This window comes from Eptesicus fuscus, chromosome 11 (assembly GCF_027574615.1).
Source record: "Eptesicus fuscus isolate TK198812 chromosome 11, DD_ASM_mEF_20220401, whole genome shotgun sequence".
Taxonomy (NCBI): domain Eukaryota; kingdom Metazoa; phylum Chordata; class Mammalia; order Chiroptera; family Vespertilionidae; genus Eptesicus; species Eptesicus fuscus.
In genome coordinates, this window is record NC_072483.1 from 92,615,762 (window position 1) to 92,626,198 (window position 10,437).

Consider the following 10,437-nt stretch of genomic DNA (forward strand, 5'->3'; position numbering starts at 1 on the left):
CGCGGACGGAGCCCACACCATTCAGCTGCTCTTTGCTGGCCGCTCTGGCCACGTTTAAATTCTCTGAAATTCCTGGAGGACTTGTGGCTGGAGTTTCAGGAAACGGGTCAACAGCAGCATCTTATAATTGTAAGAAAACGCTATACAATTGCAGGAAAACACTGCCCTTCCACAGGACCATCACTTCAATGCGCCTTATAAACCGGCCGGTCACATGCACATTTGCCTGTGGCTCTACTTAAGAAAAGCAAAAAGGCCTGAGGGGGCAGGGGGGTGGGGAGCGGAGGGGGAGGGTGCGGGGAGGAGGGCTGTAGAGCCCCTCACCTGGCCATGAGCTGCTGTGTGTGGTATGCAGACGCTCTGGGCTAGATGAAGGGGCAGTTCCAGCTTCAGGCCCCAGAGAAACTCCTGCCCCTTTATCTAGGGCGAGGACTCTGAGTGAGGGGCCTGGCCTAGGAGAGACCACGTTATCAGAGAGAACCTCTTAACTATCTCAGGGCCGGAGGGCACACTTGTTCACTAAGCCTCTGCCCCGTCCCCAGGCTGTGACCCCTGGAAGCCCGGAGGCACCTCCCCTCCCCCCTCCCTCTGAATGCCTCACCTTCAGCTTCCCCTCCGCCTCTGAACCTCCAGGGCCTGGACTCCCTCTTGTGGGGGGCTGGGGGGGGGGGGGGTCCCATCCATACGCATGCATGGTTTGCTCACTGACACCCTGTCTCATGGTTTTTAACTAAGATGCTGTCTCAATTTAAATCCAAACTGAGAAAGGGCTGAGTTATCATTTGATAAAATATCACATAACTAGTTGAAAATGTTACACAGCCCCATCCTGAAGGACTCCGTTTACAGGTTGCTGATGCTGTTACTTTATTCCACCAAACCTCTCACCCAGCAGGTGTCCAGTCATGTGAACGACCACCGTCATTTCAACCAGAGCGCGGATGGAGCCCAAACCATTGATCTGCTCTTTGCTGGCCGCTCTGGCCACGTTTAAATTCTCCGAGATCATCATGTGATGGCTAGACCAGCCCGAAGGCCTGACAGTCACGTCTGTTCCTCCCCCATACCTCCGGGACTGTCATCTCCAGAGCCCAGAACCCAGAAGGCGGGTCACAGATCTTTCCCACCGCTTCCTTCAACCTGTACAAGTATAATTAAAAGACTAAACATTCCTCTATTGTTTAAAGAAGAAAAAAAGCCACAGATCTCTAGCAACAGGAATCTGGAAAATACTTTAAATGAATGGTGAAAATTGGCTCAGAAGTATCAATTTATGGAAGTTATTTTTCTCGATGGAAAATATACCTATCACAGATAAACACCAAGGGGAAAAATATATATATACACATATACATATATACATACATATATATATACACACACACACACATGTATATACACACATATATATACATACATATACATATATACACACACACATTTATGTAAAGACAGAGCAAGAGAGAAAGTGGGCGAGGAGGTGGCACCTACAGCAGGTGAGTTTCTAAGTTACATCCGGGACCTCCTCTCAGACGGCGTGTGACCAGGAAGCGTGGGCTTCTATCTGTCTGTCGTCTGTATCGTCTACGTCACGTTAACAGCTAACAGCAAACAGGAAAGAAAGGCAGCCCCCGCTCCCTAGACAGGCCCTACTGGGCGCCCCCCACAAACCATGCAGTGTCCTCTAAAACTCCTCTCCACATGCGTGACCTTTGCAAGGCAGCACACCATAGACTGGCCACCACAGCTGTGACCCAAATTCACTTACTCACCCGTGCCATGTGAGCAAACTGGGGCCCCCTTCCCCAGGCCATCAAGGACACAGCACCGGAAAGACTGACTCCCGAATTCACCACAACGACGTTATTCTGACGAAAACGGAAAATGAGCCCCTCTTCTCCCGCACGATTATCGAGTCAACCGACCGTCTTCCCGTGAAAAACAGTCGTGCGCTGTGAGCATCGTTAGGAGAGCTGGGAACATTTTCTGAGCCTACAGCAAGCACAAAGCTAGCCAACAACAGAGCCTTTAAAAAAAAAAAAAGCATCAACACCGATTGCTAGCCTAGCTCTGGACAATGACTTGTAGCCATTATTTATACAAATAAAGGGCTGATTTCAATTTCTTATCCCCCCTGCTTGAGAGAAACGCGATTTCTCTGTTCAAAGTCTATACCCTGTCCCCTCTTCCAATGTGAACATATTTCACCTCCCACAGGAACGAGTCCAAATTTCCTGATCTCGAATTGCATTAAGGCCAACACTATTGGATCCGCCAGCCCCGGACACGTTGCTTTTGAGATGAGTACCGTGTTCAGATAAAGTCCCATTTTTCCTCCTGTCGAAGTTTGAGGAAATGAGGGAATTAATTTAGCACGTGCATCAGTTCGTACAGGGCTCCTCCCGCTTCCCGCTAGGTCCTTAAGGAAGTCTGTGGCGGCCACTGGAAAAAGGAAGTCTGTGCATCGTAAATGTATTTTCGTCCCTCAAGTGCCGTTTCCGAGAACAGAGCCAAACTCACAAGTCCATCTGGTAGCATCTCGGAGAGACAAGCTCGAGCCGAACCCAGAACGGTCCCGAGGATAAACGCACCGTGAGATACAAATAGAGGAATCTGCTGACTGCTCCTTTCTGCTTGGGAGAATGACTCAGCTTCAACCATAACGCAATCTCACCCAACGGGCGCCGAAATGAACACGTATTACCCTTCCGTCCCACCCAGCTTTAGCTACGACTGACACGCAAAAGCCCCGCGTTTTATAAGGGAACGGCGGGCGTGCCCGCATTCCACGTGGGCTCCACATGTAAAGGCGGCTACGTGACCTCTGGCATCTCAAGTGAACCGACCGAGTCCGAGACCCTGACTTTTGTGCCTGAAAACCTGTGAACATAATTCCGTCTGTGTAATGCTCCCGCGGGGCTGGCGATCACGGAAAAGGCTTCTTTACTTTGCGAGGGGCAACGGGGACGTCACAGGCCAGCACGCTGCCGAGGGTGACCCACAGTCAACCCACACGGACCCTCACGTCGCAGGCGCACCATCCCGAGGAGGTGCAGGCCGCGTTGTGCGCTTAACCGTTCCTTCCCCAGACCCCCGGGAGTGGCCCACGCCCCTGGAAGGAGAAAAATGGACGGACTATTTTACTCCATAAAAGAAGGGTCTGAACTGCGGCCAGGCTCTGCGCTCCCGCCGCTCTGGGCTCAGAAGCACAGGCCCCGGAGTGCTGGCCGCGCGTGTTGTGGGGAACCCTGAGATCCCCGAATGCTACCCCTGCCGGTGAGGAGCCAGGGGGTCCATGCATCAGGGTCCCTGTCCGCAACACAGACAGGCAGCCGGGCACGGGTTTCCGCTTTAATTCCGTGACCCAAATCGGCGCCGTGGGAGGACTCCTCACTGAATTATTCCATTTAGGGGGAAACCATCTGCTCGCAGCTCCAGTCCCCGCTTCTCGCCGGCCATGAAAACAAAGAAGGTCAAGGTCGAGGGAGGGAAGTCTCAGCAAGCCCAGTCCCGCTGAGGAGGCAGATCGCAACAAAGTGTGAGCCTCTGGAAACCCGCTCCGCAGACCAGCCAGGGCCCTGCTCCAGGGCAGCCCACCAGGAGCCACCACCCGCCCCCCTCAGCCCCTCGGCCTCGCTGTGGCGTACCCCACCCACTCCGTGTCCAGTTTACTTTTAAATATATATATATATTTTGTATTGATTTCAGAGAGGAAGGGAGAGAGAGAGATAGGACACATCATGGATCAGCTGCCTCCTGCAGGCCCCCCACTGGGGATGGAGCCTGCAACCCGGGCCTGTGCCCTGACTGGGGATCGGAGCCCTGACCTCCTGGTTCAGAGGTCGACACTCAGCCTCTGAGCCCCGCCAGCTGAGCTGTTTAGTTTCCTTTTTTGCCAAGAAGACGGATCGTAGTCATTGAAACACTCTCACTGCAAAAGAAACCCCTTGTTTCACCCAGCGCACCCAACAGCTCCCTCCAAGGACCGGGCAAAGCTTCCCTGCTCCTTCAGCCGGGCTCCGAGCGGGCTCCAGGGCTGGGCCATCCGCCAGGCCCCTCTCCTGGCCTGGTCCGTCCCCTCCTCTCCTGGCTGGTCCGTCCCCTCTCCCTGCTGGTCCGTCCCCTCTCCCTGCTGGTCCGTCCCCTCTCCTGGCCTGGTCCGTCCCCTCCTCTCCCGGCCTGGTCCGTCCCCTCCTCTCCCGGCCTGGTCCGTCCTGAAAACTCGGGGACCCTCTGGCAGCTCCGCTCCAGGAGACTTGGGAGGATGCGGCCGGCGGGCAGTGCGCGCTCCTGGGCCGCGGCCAGCGAGGCTTGCAGCCCGGCCTGTGCGCCCCGGCGGCGGGCTCTCCCGCTGCTGGGTTTTGCGGGCGGAGGGCAGGCCCGGAGAGGCGGGAGACCCGCAGACCTGACCCTTGTCCCCTCCTCTCCAAGCGGCTCCCCGTCTCCTCGCCTCCCCTTTGGCACCTGAGGACCCCTGGGTACCACCGACACCGCATCCTGCCTCGCGCCTCCGGCTGGTCCTGGAAACGAGCAAGTGGGCCAGAACCGGACCCTCTCCAAGAACTTTCCCTCCGCTGTGGGCGCACCGCCGCTGCTTTTTGTGTTTGTGTTTTTTTAAAGCAGGTCCCCCACCGGGGCCTCCCTCCCCGGCCGATCGCGGGCGGCTTTGTGCCCTCAGGGCGGACACGGCGGACACGGCGCAGGGAATGTCGTGGGGGCGCCGGGACCGAGCTCGGGCGGGACCTCCATCCCGGACCCGGGCCGCGGCCTCCCCTCCCGGGCGTGTCCGCACCCCAAGTGCGCGCCCCGCCGCACCCGCCACAGCCCCGCTCGGCCGGGCGCCGTCAGGTCCCGTTCGGCAGCGTAAACACACCCCGAGTTCGCGGGAGCCCCGAGGGTGCGGGGTGCGGTCCGGGGAGGAGGCGGCCCCGGGGAGGACCCGGTGGGAGCCGGGCTGTGGGGCAGGAAACCAGGGTCTCCCCCCGCCCGCCCGCCCGCGGTGCGCCCTCCCCGCAGCGCCCGCCGGAGGAGCTCTGGGGACCCCCAGCCAAAGGGGACCCCCAGCCAACGGGGACCCCCCAGCCAACGGGGACCCCCAGCCAAAGGGGACCCCGCGGGCGCCCCCAGCCGGGGCCCTCCCCGCCCCGCGCTTCCAACCATCCCGCCGCCCCGGGCCCGCGCTCCGCCAACAAAAGGGAGGCTCCGCGGGAGAAGTTTCCCTCCGGCCCGGGCGCCGCTCCGGGACCCGGCGATGCCCCCCGCCCCGGCCCCGCCGCCGCGCAGCCCCAGTTGCCACAAAGGCTGGAGGGGGCTCCGCTCCGGGAGTCGGGGCGCAGCGTCCCCCCCTCGGGAGCGAGGCTCCCCGTCCCTCCTCCGCCCCGAACAGCGGTCAACAGGTCCCGGCCTCCGGCCTCCGGCCTCCGGCCCGGGGGGACGGCCCCGCAGCCGCCACGAGGTCCTGGTTCTCGCCGTCCGCGCGCCCCCCCGCGCCCCCCGCGCCCCCCCCGCCCTCCGGCCCGGGCGCCGGGTCCCAGGAGGCGGCACGCGCCCCGCGGGCGGCCGGGCTGCAGCGGGACCCCGGGCGATCGCGGTCTCCACGTACCTTCGTCGGACGCCGGGCCGGGCCGGGCAGGGGCGCGGAGAGCCGGGCGCCCTCCCCGCCGGGACCTCCGGGACCTCCGCTCCGCTCTCCGCTCCGCGAGGCCTCCCGGGGCTCGGGCCGCGAGCAAAGTTTCCGCGCCTCCCCCGCGGGCTGACGGCGGCCCCTCCCGCGGCTCCGCGCTCCCTCCGCTGCCCGAGCGGCTGCAGCCCGAGGCGGCGCTGGCGGCGGCCGGCGGGGCTGGGAGTGCGGCTGGGCCGGGCCCGGTGGCTCCCCCTCTCGGCCGGAGCGGGACTCGCCCGGACTCCCGCGGCGCCCGCCCGGGGTCCCCGGGGACGCGGGGCGGAGGGGCGGGCGGGGCGGGGAACGCGGGCGGCTCCGGCGGGAGGCGAGGCCCCACCTTCCCGGGCTTCGCCGGCGACGCCGACCCGGTGCCCCCGCCCCGCGGCCGCGCTTCCTCCGGCGCCTCCTCCCCGGCCCGGCCGCCCTCCCGCTCCGGGTCCCGAAGGGGAAAACCCGCCGCTGCTCCGGGAGGAGAGGCGGCCGAGGAGCGCGAACCGATCCCACGCGCCGTCCCTCCGGCCTGGAGCCTGGAGCCTGGAGCCTGGAGCCTGGAGCCGGGGCGCGGGGCGCGGGGCGCGGGGCGCGGGGGTCACCGCCGCTCCCCACCCGCACAGACGCCCCTTTGGGGCTCCTCCTTTCTTTTCTCTAAACGCAGCCCAGTCTCTGCACTTGGTGGCGTTTTGTTTGTTTGTTTGTTTGTTTGTTTGTTTGTTTTTAATGAGAACCGCCTCAACCACCAGATCCTGCCCATCGGCCGGCGGAGGTGTTAGGGGAGCCCCGGCCCCAGGAACCGCACTGAGCCTTTCTCACCCCGTAAACCTCCGGGGGGGAGGGAGGCAGGGAGAGGGCGCCTAGAAGCCTGTCTGTGAGGGTGAGGGTGAGGGTGGGGGTGAGGGTGGGGGTGAGGGTGGGGGTGAGGGTGGGGGTGGGGGTGGGGGTGGGGGTGGGGGTGGGGGTGGGGGTGAGGGTGAGGGTGAGGGTGGGGGTGAGGGTGGGGGTGGGGGTGAGGGTGGGGGTGGGGGTGGGAGTGGGGGTGGGGGTGGGGGTGAGGGTGGGGGTGGGGGTGGGGGTGAGGGTGGGGGTGAGGGTGGGGGTGGGGGTGGGGGTGAGGGTGAGGGTGGGGGTGAGGGTAGGGGTGGGGGTGGGGGTGGGGGTGAGGGTGGGGGTGAGGGTGGGGGTAGGGGTGGGAGTGGGGGTGGGGGTGAGGGTGAGGGTGGGGGTGAGGGTGAGGGTGGGGGTGAGGGTGAGGGTGGGGGTGGGGGTGGGGGTGAGGGTGAGGGTGAGGGTGAGGGTGGGGGTGAGGGTGGGGGTGAGGGTGACAGTGGGAGACCCTGCCCAGCCTGTGACTGGGTCTTGTCCTGGAGGTGGAGCTCCGTGGGTCAGGGGAGCATTGGGCAGGGCCAGCGAATGGGATGCATTGCAGCAGCCTCGAGGGTTACAGTCAGGGAGCCAGACTCAGGCCCACTCCCTGCTCGGTCATTCCTGCTCCAGTCTAGGCCACTCACGTGATCACCCTGCCAAAGGGGCTCATATAACGGGGTTCGCCCTCACCCTCACATGTACCGGAGCCGGAATAGTGTCCATTCCGCCTGGGAGAAGGTACTCAACAACTCCTTGGTTCTTCCAGCCCGCACTCTTCCACTGTAATTAGGAGGTGGTGTTGGAGCCCAGACGAGGTGGCTCAGAGCGTTGACCTATGAACCAAGAGGTCAGGGTTCGATTCCTGGTCAGGGCACATGCCAGGGTTGCAGGCTGGATCCCATTGTGGGCCGTGCGGGAGGCAGCCGATCAATGATTCTCTCTCATCTTCGATGTTTCTATCTCTTTCTCCCTCTCCTTTCCTCTCTGAAATCAATAAAAGTTTGTTTGTTTGTTTGTTTTTTTAAAAAAAGAAGGTGGTACTGGGAATTTCCCCCAATGCCTTGTCCACTGAACCCATTTTCTTCTCCCTGATGCTTTTTCCATTTAAAAAAAGATACAGCGTCATCCATTTTGAAATGAAAATTAAGTTTAGGGCTCACCTCGCTCTAGCCCAACTTACGTTCCATACAAGGCAACTGAGGCCGAGAATCTCAGGGGACTTCCCGAATGTCCTGGGTGGAGGTGCTGAATGCTGGGACCCGAAACCAGGAGGCGGGCAGAGTCCTCTTTCACCATGACTTCCCCTCAGCACAGCAGGCAGGCGCTCGGTGAAATAATTCCTCTGGAAACATTAACGGGGCCATCGAGCTGCTCTTTCTGCGCCTCCACGGTGCTAATGGGGAAGGTGGGACAGAATGGGCATCGCTAAGGGTCGCTTGAGCCTGTTCCCAAGAGGTCTGCATGCCCTGTGCCTCCCCCAGAGCTGCTACCAGTTGTGAGCCTGTTGCTAACTCAGCCCGAGGCCGAGCCACAAACACACACCCGGAACCACAACCATCCACGGGCCTGACTCTCTTCCTGTAGTTTCACCTGGCGCCTTTGCCATTAGAACCAGGTGGTTCCGTCCCTGTTAACCGGCCGCAGGCCTTCACTGGCCTGAGTTACAATTCCAGGTCGGGTCCCCGCCGCTAGGAGCCCTGCTTTTCTCTGTCCCCGCAGAGCGCGGCCTGGGCTGCTGTCTGATCTGAGGCCATTGCTTCTGTCCTTCCTTTTCTCTTCTTCTCTGACCTGCTGCTCTGCTTATTTATTTATTTATTTATTTATTTATCTCTCCTGTTGACAGTCTTACAGGGGTCCCCTCCCCCCCCCCCCCGCCCCCATGGGCCCCTTTCGTTCTTTATTACAGCCTGGACCTCGTCTGTGGTGAACACCGTTAAACAGTTAATTCACAGACAACTGCTGAAAAAGTAAGTGATGCCATTCAGGCGATCGCTTGGTGTCAGTGTGACGATAAAATAAATCACACGGTAGCTCAATATTCGGGAATAAGAAATGATTTCATGATATGATTACAAACATAGGGGTTTTTAACACAGGATTTTAAAAAGCCTGGTGGATTCCACCCTTCTTCATGAAAAGTAAAACAATAAATAAAATGGAAAGCTCTGACAGAGAACGCCAGACTCCCAAGATTCCATCAGTGAGGCGGGGGGACCTGCGGACCCACTTTGGGAAACCCCAGATCACCCTCCACTCCACTACACCCCCCGCCCCCACGTGGACAAGTTCCGAGCAGAAGAGTAAGTCAGGCTGCGCGCTGGCCAGTGTGGCTCAGTGGATTGGGCGTCTTCCCGGGCACTAAGAGGTTGCCAGTTCGATTCCCAGTCAGAGCACATGCCTGGGTTGCAGGCTGGATCCCTAGTAGGGGGCGTGCAGGAGGCAGCCGATAGATGTTTCCCCCTCACATCAATGTTTCTCTCTCTCCCTCTCCCTTCCTCTCTCTCTAAAAATCAATTTCAAAAAAAGAATAAATCAGGCTGCAGAGACTATGAATTAATGGAAAATCTCTTAGTGCACTTATTTCTTTTAAAAAAATATATATTTATTTATATATATTATTATATTTTATTTCAGAGAGGAAGGGAGAGGAATAGAGAGAGGAAAACATCAATGAGAGAGGAAGTCATCGATGGGCTGCCTCCTGCACGGCCCCCACGGAGATCAGGCCCACAACCTGGGCACGGGCCCTGACCGGGAATTGACCCTGGTTCCTGGGTCAGTGCTCACAGCCCGGCACGGACTCACTTCCAGGTCATTCGCCTCTGACATCTTTGGAGGGAAGTTCCCCACCCCCTTTCCACCTCACTCAGTGCTGAAACCATGTGGGCTTTTATGCAGCCCCCAGGCTCTCAGAGGTAGGACCCTGTAGCCTCCTTTGAAGCAGGGGTTCTCTACCACTCCTGTCTCCCCCTGAATTAGCCAATAAATAATTTCTTGAAGGTGTTTCAGAGTCTTCTCTCTAAGTTCTTTCCTCCCTTCCCATGAGACTTAGCAGTTGCCAGAAAGAGAAGAACGTATAACTACTTGTATAAAATGCCTCCATCATGGATGAAGCAATGGAGAAGCATAAATCCCCATAACTATCTTTTTCCAATCATTGCATCCAGCGCTAAAGATTCCTCATTTTTACATTTTCTTACAATGTCTCTAACTTGCTGTTGTTCTGCAATTTCTATGAACTGACTTTTGATACGAACTGTTCTGGGAAATGGCTCAGACGTGTACAAATCTCAAAGATGTCAGAATCAAGTTTTTAAGAACACTAAAACCAAAGGGAACCAGATTTAAAATCAGATTTACTGCGCACGCCAGGGCCTGAGGGAGGGAGAGGCCCGGAGGAGGCCCTGACAGGTACTACCTCTCAAATAGGCCTCATTCTGCCCTTGGCAAACGCTCAGATCTGTTTGAAAATTCCTCACATTCATCGTACGTTCACTTAGACTCTGAGGAGACTTGGCGCCTTCTATTACTTTTTCATGTCAACTTATTTCCTCTTTTTTCTGTGTTTTTATTAAATTTATTGGGGTGACATTGCTTAATGAGATTGAATAGATTTCAAGTGTACATTTCTTTTTTAATTTTTTCTAATTGATTTCCGAGAGAGGAAGGGAGAGGGAGAGAGGGATAAAAACATCAATGATGAGCCCTGGCCGGTGTGGCTCAGTGGATGGAGGGTCGGCCTGTAGACTGAAAGGTCCTGGGTTTGATTCCGGTCAAGGGCACGTACCTTGGTTGCAGGCTCCTCCCCGGCCTGGGCCCTGGTCAGGGCACGTGCAGGAGGCAACCAATGGATGTGTTTCTCTCACATCGATACTTCTCTCTGTCTTTCCCTCTCTCTTCCACTCTCTCTAAAA

The 10,437-nt window shown here is 58.5% G+C and overlaps 1 protein-coding gene across 2 annotated transcripts in view; it reads right to left on the reverse strand.

Annotated features, from left to right (window-relative positions):
• The window catches only part of GULP1 (GULP PTB domain containing engulfment adaptor 1), a 146,985-nt gene extending 141,164 nt beyond the window's left edge, over positions 1 to 5,821 (reverse strand). For both annotated transcript variants that reach the window (XM_054723376.1, XM_054723375.1), the window contains exon 1: positions 5,603 to 5,821. The gene's annotated coding sequence lies outside the window, so the exon portion shown is untranslated. The remainder of the gene's footprint in view (positions 1 to 5,602) is intronic.
• Between the last annotated feature and the right edge of the window lie 4,616 nt (positions 5,822 to 10,437).